We start from the raw sequence: 12,946 nt of genomic DNA on the forward strand, positions 1-12,946 counted from the left end.
ACTATTTAGTAAACATTTCTCCAAAACTCTATATTCCTTGCAGTGTGTGACAATCTTTGTAAATCATGATGCAATTTTGAAAGCCAGATTTAACACCTGCACACTTCATATCAAGAGAAATATATTTGCAATGCAATTTTGAACAGGAAATCATCGTCAAGGATTTTTTTTTTGTTCATGCAAAATAATATTTTACAAAAAAAATAAAAAAATCATATTAGGTACATGAGTTTCTCCAAACCTAAAAAGACTGGTTTGCTGGCACGCAGCAGCACCAAAGGGACAAAATGATAAATTTTGATGACATTCAGCTGGCTGGAGATAACAGAGGCCTGAACTGGATTGTATTATGATTTAAATTATTTTTAGTGCCACACACTGATGCAAAGAAGAAAAGAGTTTGGGAAAATGACAGCAGCATCCGTTCTGTGACAGGTCCATAAAACTATAGATGAATTAACGGAGTAATATACTTCTATGAGATGGGGTATAATTAGACTTAAGTCTATTAAGAAAAGCCAGGGTAGATGGTGCTCTACTCATAAATTGTGAATAAAGTATACCTTTGTGTTTAACGCCTTGAAATGTGTTCCTGCTCTTAGAAAACGAATAACTTGCCTACAAACTCCTGGAACTGCATGCATTAAACACTAAATACTAAATACACCCTCGACTTATAGGTGCTGCCATTTTAACCCTTTGAGTGCTAAGCACTTTCCCACCTGGGTGCTAAGGTTTTTTAAGGGAGTTTTTTATTTTATATTTTTTAATATTTATTTAAAAAAAAAATTTACTTTTTTTTCCCTTTTTTTCAGATCCCCAAGACCTACACTGTTGGAAAAGTTAGGCGATTACCTTTCCAGTGGTGGGTCTTGGGGGTCTGTAGCTGCTTAGATGCCTGAGATACAGGCTTCTAAGCAGCATGCCCCCTGCTCCTAAATTTAACATTGTTCATGTTAAATAAAGTTGCGCGGGGTAGGAGCCGGTGGGAGCCCCCAGATATCCCTCAAAGTGGGAGAGTGCTAGTGACGGCTCAGAGCCGTCATTAGCACTCAAGGGGTTAAATCCTAGGTTAAGGGACACTAAACATAATTTTTTTCTTTCATGTTTCGGATAGAGCATGAAATTTTAAGTAGTTTTCCAATTAACTTCTATTATCATTTTTTCTTAGTTCTCTTGCTATCTTTATTTGAAAAAGCAGGAATAAAAGCTTTGGAGCTGGCCCATTTTAGGTTGAGAACCTGGTTTGCTCTTGCTGATTGGATGGCTAAATGCAGGCACCAATCAGCAAGCCCTTTCCAGGGCACTGAACAAAAAATAGGCCAGCTCCAAAGCTTTCATTCCTGCCATTTCAAATAAAGATAGCAAGAAAACAAAGAAAAAATTGATAATAGGAATAAATTAGAAAGTTGCTTCAAATTGCATGCTCTATCTGAATCATGAAAGAAAAAAATTGGGTTCAGTGTCCCTTTACACTGCAAGTATATGAACGAGAGTTGCTGCACAATGTGCAAACATGTCAGAACTGTAATGCAGTGAAAGCTAAATTTCAAAATGGCACCACTCATGACTAGAGGGAGGCAGATATAACCAATATACTGTGTGTAATAAAATGTATTTTGTGTTTAATGTCCCTTTAAGTGAGAGCATAATATAAGGTAAACTGAGCATAAGGTGTGCTCTTTAATTTTGCTGCAGCTGAACAGTATTGAATAGTGGACATCTTGGCTTCTATTTTAAACTCCAGTCCTCATGGAGCCCTAACAGGCCAGATATTCATTATATCTTAACTACAGCACAGGTGAAATAATCAGCTGAAGGGTGAGAGCAGGTTAGTAACCATGGTTACTGATCAGCTGATTATTTCACCTGTGCTTTAGTTAGATAGCAGGGGGTGTCATTCAACCCAATTGTATTCGATCGTGCGGATTGATGTCCGCCGCCTCAGAGGAGGCGTACAAATTAAGGAGCAGCGGTCTTAAGACCGTTGCTTCATAACTCCTGTTTCCGGTGAGCCTGAAGGCTCGCGTGGAAACAGGTGCATTAGGCACCATTTGGGGCATGTTATATCGCCCCTTAGTCTTTTCAGCATTAAAATGTTCAGTGAAATTTTAGATATTGCTACAGTGTTCATATCATATTAAAAAATATGCTTGTTGGTAGAAGGTAAATTGTCCGTAGTGCATTTTAATTTACTCCTGTTATCACATTTACATTTGTATCTTGATAGAAACATAGTTTCTTTCAATGAAAGCATACTGGGGTAGGCCCTGTAACATGACTTGAGTGCTATATAGTTATATAGCTGTTTGCAACTTGTATGATTGTAGGCCATCATGGAAAGAAACACTTTCAACAAAGGATACCAATATAAAAAGTAAATTTAATAAAAGTTGTATATTGCAAAGTGTTTTCTTATTTGTATCCTATAATTGTATCTGAATAATGAAAGTTTAATTTTGTACATGAAATATGATATGGTGATTTTTCAAGTGACCCATGAACAAGATGGGCCAATTGGATCATATGAGAAAAGAGCTATAGTGTAAGGGGCCCATTTATCAAGCTCTGGATGGAGCTTAAGGGCCCTTGTTTCTGGCGAGGCTGTAGGCTCGCCAGAAACAGCAATTATGAAGCAGCGGTCTAAAGACCGCTGCTCCATAACCTGTCCGCCTGCTCTGACCAGGCTCTCCGCATTCAGCGAGGTTTGGCAGACCTGATCAGGTCCGCCAGAACTTTGATAAATATCGCCCTAAATATCAATTGCACGATTTATATTACAGATAGATAAGATAGATAGATGATAGATAAATAGACATATGATAGATAGATAGATAGATAGATAGATGATAGATAGATGATAGACATATGACAGATAGATAAATAGATGATAGATAGATAGATAGATAGATAGATAGATAGATAGATGGATAGATGATAGATAGAGATAGATGATAGATGGATAGATAGATAGATAGATAGATAGATAGATAGATAGATAGATAGATAGACACTATTGTCACAGTCAAATGGCAGACAATAAGAGTTCTGTGCACATGTGGAAACACTTGTATCTAAAGAAAGTCCCATTAAAAAGTGGTAGCCCAAAACCAGACAGGGATTAGAAGGCGAAAGATAAATTCAGTAAAAGTGTGTGGTTGGGACAAGAAAAAAATGTTCCGTAATGGAAAAAGCTGTTCAGTAATGGAAAAAAGCTGTTCAATTTAGTAGAAAGGCAGCATGGAGTCAGAGATAGAGAATACAAGCTGAGGTTAGAAATAGCAGGGAGCAGCAATCAGCAATCCTTAGAAAAACAGAATGGACCGAGATAACTAGGAAATCCTTCTAAATTAAGCAACAACTCCCAGAAAACCATATTGCATGCAGAGCACATATTAATTTATTTGGCCGATATGTATAAGGAAAGTTAAAAAAAGGCAGAGTTGCTTTACACATTTAGGGCTAGATTATGAGTTAACTGTTGTGAGTGAACGATAAGGGGTATTTTTTGGCTGTATGAGCGCATTAGAAGTAGGGCAAGTATTACACATTGAAAGCAAACGCGTTTGTTTGAGCGCAATCTGATTTTAAAGGTCACTGCAATTTCAGAGCTCTGGTTAACTGTTACACGAAACAAAAAAGTTGCACAAAAACATTAATACCACATTTAACAGTACAGTTACACTTATAACACTGTATGATAAAAAAAATGCATTAAAAAGTTATAAGCATAATATATTTTTTATTGTAAATACATATAGTATATATAACATAATTTATGCTTACCTGATAAATTTATTTCTCTTGTGGTGTATCCAGTCCACGGATCATCCATTACTTGTGGGATATTCTCCTTCCCAACAGGAAGTTGCAAGAGGATCACCCACAGCAGAGCTGCTATATAGCTCCTCCCCTAACTGCCATATCCAGTCATTCGACCGAAACTAGCCGAGAAAGGAGAAACCATAGGGTGCAGTGGTGACTGTAGTTTAAAATTTAGACCTGCCTTAAAAGGACAGGGCGGGCCGTGGACTGGATACACCACAAGAGAAATAAATTTATCAGGTAAGCATAAATTATGTTTTCTCTTGTTAGGTGTATCCAGTCCACGGATCATCCATTACTTGTGGGATACCAATACCAAAGCTAAAGTACACGGATGAAGGGAGGGACAAGGCAGGTACTTAAACGGAAGGGACCACTGCCTGTAGAACCTTTCTCCCAAAAATAGCCTCCGAAGAAGCAAAAGTATCAAATTTGTAAAAATTTTGAAAAGGTATGAAGCGAAGACCAAGTCGCCGCTTTGCAAATATGTTCAACAGAAGCCTCATTTTTAAAGGCCCAGGTGGAAGCCACAGCTCTAGTAGAATGAGCTGTAATCCTTTCAGGGGGCTGCTGTCCAGCAGTCTCATAGGCTAAGCGTATTACGCTCCGAAGCCAAAAAGAAAGAGAGGTTGCCTTTTGACCTCTCCTCTGTCCAGAGTAAACAACAAACAGGGAAGATGTTTGACGAAAATCTTTAGTCGCTTGTAAGTAAAACTTTAAAGCACGGACTACGTCCAAATTATGTAAAAGACGTTCCTTCTTTGAAGAAGGATTAGGACACAATGATGGAACAACAATCTCTTGATTGATATTCCTGTTGGAAACTACCTTAGGTAAAAACCCAGGTTTTGTACGCAGAACTACTTTATCTGTATGGAAAATCAGATAAGGAGAATCACATTGTAAAGCTGATAACTCAGAGACTCTACGAGCTGAGGAAATAGCCATCAAAAACAGAACTTTCCAAGATAAAAGTTTGATATCAATGGAATGAAGGGGTTCAAACGGAACTCCTTGAAGAACCTTAAGAACCAAGTTTAAGCTCCATGGAGGAGCAACAGGTTTAAACACAGGCTTAATTCTAACCAAAACCTGACAAAATGCCTGGACGTCTGGAACCTCTGCCAGACGCTTGTGCAAAAGGATAGACAGAGCAGAAATCTGTCCCTTTAAAGAACTAGCTGATAATCCTTTATCCAAACCCTCTTGGAGAAAGGACAATATCCTAGGAATCCTAACCTTACTCCATGAGTAATTCTTGGATTCACACCAATGAAGATATTTGCGCCATATCTTATGGTAGATTTTCCTGGTTACAGGCTTTCGTGCCTGTATTAAGGTATCAATGACTGACTCGGAGAAGCCACGCCTTGATAAAATCAAGCGTTCAATCTCCAGGCAGTCAGTCTCAGAGAAATTAGATTTGGATGATTGAAAGGACCTTGTAGTAGAAGGTCTTGTCTCAGAGGCAGAGGCCAAGGTGGAAAGGATGACATGTCCACCAGGTCTGCATACCAGGTCCTGCGTGGCCACGCAGGCGTGATCAAGATCACCGATGCTCTCTCCTGTTTGATTTTGGCAATCAGTTGAGGGAGCAGAGGAAACGGTGGAAACACATAAGCCAGGTTGAAGAACCACGGTGCTGCTAGAGCATCTATCAGCGTCGCTTCTGGGTCCCTGGACCTGGATCCGTAACAAGGAAGCTTGGCATTCTGGCGAGACGCCATGAGATCCAATTCTGGTGTGCCCCAATGATGAACCAATTGAGCAAACACCTCCGGATGGAGTTCCCACTCCCCCGGATGAAAAGTCTGACGACTTAGAAAATCCGCCTCCCAGTTCTCTACACCTGGGATATGGATCGCTGATAGATGGCAAGAGTGAGTCTCTGCCCAGTGAATTATCTTGGAGACTTCTAACATTGCTAGGGAGCTCCTGGTCCCCCCATTGATGGTTGATGTAAGCCACAGTCGTGATGTTGTCCGACTGAAATCTGATGAACCTCAGGGTTGCTAACTGAGGCCAAGCTAGAAGAGCATTGAATATTGCTCTTAACTCCAGAATATTTATTGGGAGGAGTTTCTCCTCCTGAGTCCACGATCCCTGAGCCTTCAGGGAATTCCAGACTGCACCCCAACCTAGAAGGCTGGCATCTGTTGTCACAATTGTCCAATCTGGCCTGCGAAAGGTCATACCTTTGGACAGATGGACCCGAGATAGCCACCAGAGAAGAGAATCTCTGGTCTCTTGATTCAGATTTAGCAGAGGGGACAAATCTGTGTAATCCCCATTCCACTGACTGAGCATGCATAATTGCAGCGGTCTGAGATGTAGGCGCGCAAATGGCACTATGTCCATCGCCGCTACCATTAAGCCGATCACTTCCATGCACTGAGCCACCGAAGGACGCGGAATGTAGTGAAGAACACGGCAGGAATTTAGAAGCTTTGATAACCTGAACCAGAATATATCAGAGTTCCTAGGAAGGAAACCCTTGTGAGGGGTGATAGAGAACTCTTTCCCTCGTTCACTTTCCACCCATGCGACCTCAGAAATGCCAACACTATGTCCGTATGAGATTTGGCAATTTGGAAGTTTGACGCCTGTATCAGGATGTCGTCTAGATAAGGGGCCACTGCTAAGCCCCGTGGTCTTAGGACCGCCAGAAGAGACCCCAGAACCTTTGTAAAAATTCTTGGGGCTGTAGCTAACCCACAAACTGGTAATGCCTGTCTAGAAAGGCAAACCTTAGGAACCGATGATGATCTTTGTGAATCTGTATGTGAAGGTAAGCATCCTTCAAATCCACTGTGGTCATGTACTGACCCTCCTGGATCATAGGTAGGATTGTCCGAATAGTTTCCATTTTGAACGATGGAACTCTGAGGAATTTGTTTAAGATCTTTAGATCCAAAATTGGTCTGAAGGTTCCCTCTTTTTTGGGAACCACAAACAGATTTGAATAAAATCCCTGTCCTTGTTCCATCTGTGGAACTGGATGGATCACTCCCATTATTAGGAGGTCTTGCACACAGCGTAAGAATGCCTCTTTCTTTATCTGGTTTACAGATAATCTCGAAAGGTGAAATCTCCTTTGTGGGGGGGAAGCTTTGAAGTCCAGAAGATATCCCTGAGATATGATCTCCAACTCCCAGGGATCCTGAACATCTCTTACCCACGCCTGGGCGAAGAGAGAAAGTCTGCCCCCTACTAGATCCGTTGCCGGATATTGGGCCGTTCCTTCATGCTGTCTTAGAGGCAGCAGCAGGCTTTCTGGCCTGCTTGCCTTTGCTCCAGGCCTGGTTAGATTTCCAGGCCGGCTTGGATTGCGCAAAAGTTCCCTCTTGTTTTATAGCAGAGGAAGTTGATGCTGCACCTGCCTTGAAGTTTCGAAAGGCACGAAAATTAGACTGTTTGACCCTTGATTTGGCCATGTCCTGAGGAAGGGTATGAACCTTACCTCCAGTAATGTCAGCAATAATTTCCTTCAAACCAGGCCCTAATAGGGTCTGCCCCTTGAAGGGAATGTTAAGTAATTTAGACTTTGAAGTCACGTCAGCTGACCAAGATTTAAGCCATAGCGCCCTACGCGCCTGGATGGCGAATCCAGAATTCTTACTCGTTAGTTTAGTCAAATGAACAATGGCATCAGAAACAAAAGAATTAGCTAGCTTAAGTGTTCTAAGCTTGTCAAGTATTTCAGTCAATGGAGTAGCTGTCTGAAAGGCCTCTTCCAGAGACTCAAACCAGAACGCCGCAGCAGCAGTGACAGGAGCAATACATGCAAGGGGCTGCAGGATAAAACCTTGTTGAATAAACATTTTCTTAAGGTAACCTTCTAATTTTTTATCCATTGGATCTGAAAAAGCACAACTGTCCTCGACAGGGATAGTGGTATGCTTTGCTAAAGTAGAAACTGCTCCCTCCACCTTAGGGACCGTCCGCCATAAGTCCCGTGTGGTGGCGTCTATTGGAAAAAAAATTCTAAAAATAGGAGGGGGGGGAAACGGCACACCGGGTCTGTCCCACTCCTTAGTAATAATTTCTGTAAACCTTTTAGGTATTGGAAAAACGTCAGTACACACCGGCACCGCGTAGTATTTATCCAGTCTACACAATTTCTCTGGCACTGCAATTGTGTCACAGTCATTCAGAGCAGCTAAAACCTCTCCAAGCAACACCCGGAGGTTCTCAAGCTTAAATTTAAAAGTAGACATATCTGAATCAGGTTTCCCTGAGTCAGAGACGTCACCCACAGACTGAAGCTCTTCCTCAGCTTCTGCATATTGTGACGCAGTATCAGACATGGGCCTTAAAACATCTGCGCGCTCTGTATTACGTCTAACCCCAGAGCTATTGCGCTTTCCTCTGAATTCAGGCAGTCTGGCTAATACCGCTGACAGGGTATTATCCATGATTGCCGCCATGTCCTGCAAAGTAATCGCTATGGGCGTCTTTGATGTACTTGGCGCCATTTTAGCGTGAGTCCCTTGAGCGGGAGTCAAAGGGTCCGACACGTGGGGAGAGTTAGTCGGCATAACTTCCCCCTCGTCAGAATCCTCTGGTGATAAATCTTTTAAAGATAACAGCTGATCTTTATTGTTTAAAGTGAAATCAATACATTTAGTACACATTCTCCTATGGGGTTCCACCATGGCTTTTAAACATAATGAATAAGGAGTTTCCTCTATGTCAGACATGTTTATACAGGCTAGCAATGAGACTAGCAAGCTTGGAAAACACTTTAAATCAAGTTAACAAGCAATATAAAAAAAACATTACTGTGCCTTTAAGAGAAACTAATTTTGCCAAAATTTGAAATAACAGTGAAAAAAGGCAGTTAAACTAACGAAATTGTTACAGTGTATGTAACAAGTTAGCAGAGCATTGCACCCACTTGCAAATGGATGATTAACCCCTTAATACAAAAAACAGATTAACAAAACGAAAAATATGTTTTTTAAACAGTCATAACAACTGCCACAGCTCCTACTTTTGAAGCCTTTTGAGCCCTTCAGAGATGTCCTATAGCATGCAGGGGACTGCTGAGGGAAGCTGAATGTCACAGTTTGTAATTTTAACTGCACCAACTGTAACTTTTATACTATAACAGTGAAAAGCCTCAGGAAACTGTTTTTAGGCAAAAATAAAGCCAGCAATGTGGAAAAAACTAGGCCCCAATAAGTTTTATCACCAAAGCATATATAAAAACGATTAAACATGCCAGCAAACGTTTTATATTGCACATTAATCAGAGTATATACCTCTGATAGCAAGCCTGATACTAGTCGCTATTAAATCACTGTATTTAGGCTTTAACTTACATTAATCCGGTATCAGCAGCATTTTCTAGCAAATTCCATCCCTAGAAAAACTTAACTGCACATACCTTATTGCAGGATACCCTGCACGCCATTCTCCCTCTGAAGTTACCTCACTCCTCAGACATATGTGAGAATAGCAGTGGATCTTAGTTACTTCTGCTAAGATCATAGAAAAACGCAGGCAGATTCTTCTTCTAAATGCTGCCTGAGATAAAATAGTACACTCCGGTACCATTTAAAAACAATAAACTTTTGATTGAAGAAAAAACTAACTATATTTTACCACTTTCCTCTTACTACCTCCAGCTATGTTGAGAGCTTGTAAGAGAATGACTGGATATGGCAGTTACGGGAGGAGCTATATAGCAGCTCTGCTGTGGGTGATCCTCTTGCAGCTTCCTGTTGGGAAGGAGAATATCCCACAAGTAATGGATGATCCGTGGACTGGATACACCTAACAAGAGAAATATATATATATATATATATATATATATATATATATATATATATATATATAGGTAAACTTTCCAAATACACACTTTGTTTCCGGATACACAGCTTTGTTTCCGGATACCTGCAACACTTAGGCTGAGTGTGTATTTGGAAAGTTTACCTACATGCAATACTTCTGATTGCAGTGCACCGGGTTGTTGCTCTATTAGTGTGCCACTTTTTCTGCATTTGTATATATATGTATATGTATATATATATATATATATATATATATATATACCTGTATATCTATTCCTATAGATATACAGGTATAGATATGTATTTAGATAAACAGTATTATATATATATATATATATACTGTATATATTTATATATATATATATATATATATATATATAGTAATAAAACGTAGATTGTTTCCTATGGGAAGAAATACAAATTGTAAAAAATATAGATATATTATATGGATTATTTATAATATTTTACAGTATTTTTAATATTTTTTATAATTTTTTATTATTTTTAAAAAATATTTTATATGTAATATTTCAATAATATGCCTTAAGATTACTATGTTTTCATGTGCACTAACCCAACCGCGTTAAAATCTAAATTGTGAAACCTGATGCGTAAAACGCATGTTTTACATTCTTATGTTGTTCATACAGAAAATAATGTACTTTTTATTATTATATATATCTGATACTGTGCATGTTAAATACATATCTATACTTATATATCTATAGGGATATATAGGTACTGTATATACACACAAGAATAATAAAAATATATATATATAGTATGTCTCTCGACAGGTTGACTGGCAGCATATAGATGTTAGAGCTAGTTAATGAATTTTTTGAATATATGAGATTTTTACATATAGGAGATTAGTTAAGGTCTGGGGTGCTCTAATTTGAGAAGTACAAACACTATACAGGAACACTATAGTCTTTTTAATTAGTCTTTTGATTATGTTCAAACAGGTCTAAAAGCATCATTGTTTAAACAAGTCAGACTAATTGTATAACTCTGTATTTCATTCAGAAGCTAAAGGATAGGTTATGATATTAAGTTGCAACATGTAATATACCATAGAAAAGAGGTATAGGTTTATTTGACATAGAAAATGTATGCTCTAACCTTTGATTAGTTTGAATAGTTAGGATTTCATAATATGGTAGGGAGCAGCCACAATATTTATGTAGATACACTTTTACAGCTGTTTTAAGACTTAACACGCTGTTGTCATGACTATGTTAGGATACTCATTTAAATATGTGACAATTAGGTTAGAATAATAAGCTATGACTGTACTGACTCTTCCTCCTTGCATTGCCTGAGAACTCCAAAATACCAATCCTTTGATTTGGAGCACTCTAAATGGTCTAACATTAGTATTTATGTTTATAGAGGTTTCCATGGCAACAAGGCACACGGTACCTCATATGGTGTTTGGATTGCGTTAACTTAATATGAGCACAGTTACATATACTGTATGTATATTTATGCAGACCATTGCGATCATGTAAAACGTATTGATTTAATTTATAGCCGAAATCCTACTTTGCCCGGGATGATGAGGCACCTCTACCGGGGAGATCACGGCAACAAACGGCTTGTGTATTTATTTGCAGAAGTCTGGTGAGTGCACTTTATTGGATTTTATATACACAGGTGAAACTCAAAAAATTAGAATATTGTGCAAAAGTTAATTTATTTCACTAATGCAACTTAAAAGGTGAAACTAATATATGAGATAGACTCATTACATGCAAAGCAAGATAGTTCAAGCCATGATTTGTCATAATTGTGATGATTATGACTTACAGATCATGAAAACCCCAAATCCACAATCTCAGAAAATTAGAATATTACATGTAATCAATAAAACAAGGATTGTGCATAGGACAATATCGGACCTCTGAAAAGTATAAGCATGCATACTGTATGTACTCAGTACTTGGTTTGGGCCCCTTTTGCAGCAATTACTGCCTCAATGCGGCGTGGCATGGAAGCTATCAGCCTGTGGCACTGCTGAGGTGTTATGGAAGACCAGGATGTTTCAATAGCGGCCTTCAGCTCTTCTGCATTGTTCAGTCTCATGTCTCATCTTTCTCTTGGCAATGCCACATAGATTCTCTATGGGGTTCAGGTCAGGCGAGTTTGCTGGCCAATCAAGCACAGTAATCTCCCATTCATTGAACCAGGTTTTGGTGCTTTTGGCAGTGTGGGCAGGTGCCAAGTCCTGCTAGAAAATGAAGTCAGCATCCCCATAGAGCACGTCTGCGGAAGGAAGCATGAAGTGCTCCAAAATCTCCTGGTAGACGGCTACGTTGACCCTGGACTTAATGAAGCACAGTGGACCAACACCAGCAGATGACATGGCTCCCCAAATCAACACAGACTGTGGAAACTTCACACTGGACTTCAAGCATCTTGCAGTGTGTGTCTCTCTATTCTTCCTCCATACTCTGGGTCCTTGGTTTCCAAATGAGATGCAAAATTTTCTCTCATCAGAAAAGAGGACTTTTGACCAATGAGCAACAGACCAGGACTGTTTTTCATTAGCCCAGGTAAGACGACGCTTCTGACGTTGTATGTTGTTCAGGAGTGGTTTGACAAGAGGAATACGACATTTGAAGCCCATGTCCAGGATCCGTCTGTGTGTTGTGGCTCTTGAGGCACTGACTCCAGCCTCAGTCCACTCCTTGTGAAAGTCCCCAACACTTTTGAATGGCATTTTCATGACAATCCTCTCCAGGCTGCGGTCATCCCTGCTGCACCTTTTTCTTCCACACTTTTCCCTTCCACATAACTTTCTATTAATGTGCTTTGATACAGCAGTTTGGGAACATCCAATTTCTTTTGCAATTACCTTTTGAGACTTTCCATCCTTATGGAGGGTGTCAATGATGGTTTTCTGCACAACTGTCAGGTCAGCAGTCTTTCCCATGATTGTGATTCCTACTGAACCAGACTGAGAGACTGGAATATTGCACCTTTTCACAATATTCTAATTTTCTGAGATTGTGGATTTGGGGTTTTCATGAGCTGTAAGCCATAATCATCACAATTATGACAAATCAAGGCTTGAACTATCTTGCTTTGCATGTAATGAGTATAACTCATATATTAGTTTCACCTTTTAAGTTGCATTAGTGAAAGAAATTAACTTTTGCATGATACTATAATTTTTTTGAGCTTCACCTGTATATATATATATATATATATATATATATATATATATATATATATATATATATATGTATGTGTGTATGTATGCTCTAGCCTACATTCCAATGTTCTTGCTTTGCGAAGAACATTGGAATGTAAAATAATAC

The 12,946-nt window shown here is 39.3% G+C and overlaps 1 protein-coding gene across 4 annotated transcripts in view; it reads right to left on the reverse strand.

Moving 5' to 3' along the window:
* CRTAC1 (cartilage acidic protein 1) overlaps positions 1-12,946 on the reverse strand; it is a 1,047,407-nt gene that overhangs the window by 182,630 nt on the left and 851,831 nt on the right. The window lies entirely within an intron of this gene.

Source organism: Bombina bombina, chromosome 9 (genome assembly GCF_027579735.1).
Source record: "Bombina bombina isolate aBomBom1 chromosome 9, aBomBom1.pri, whole genome shotgun sequence".
In the NCBI taxonomy this organism is placed as follows: Eukaryota; Metazoa; Chordata; class Amphibia; order Anura; family Bombinatoridae; genus Bombina; species Bombina bombina.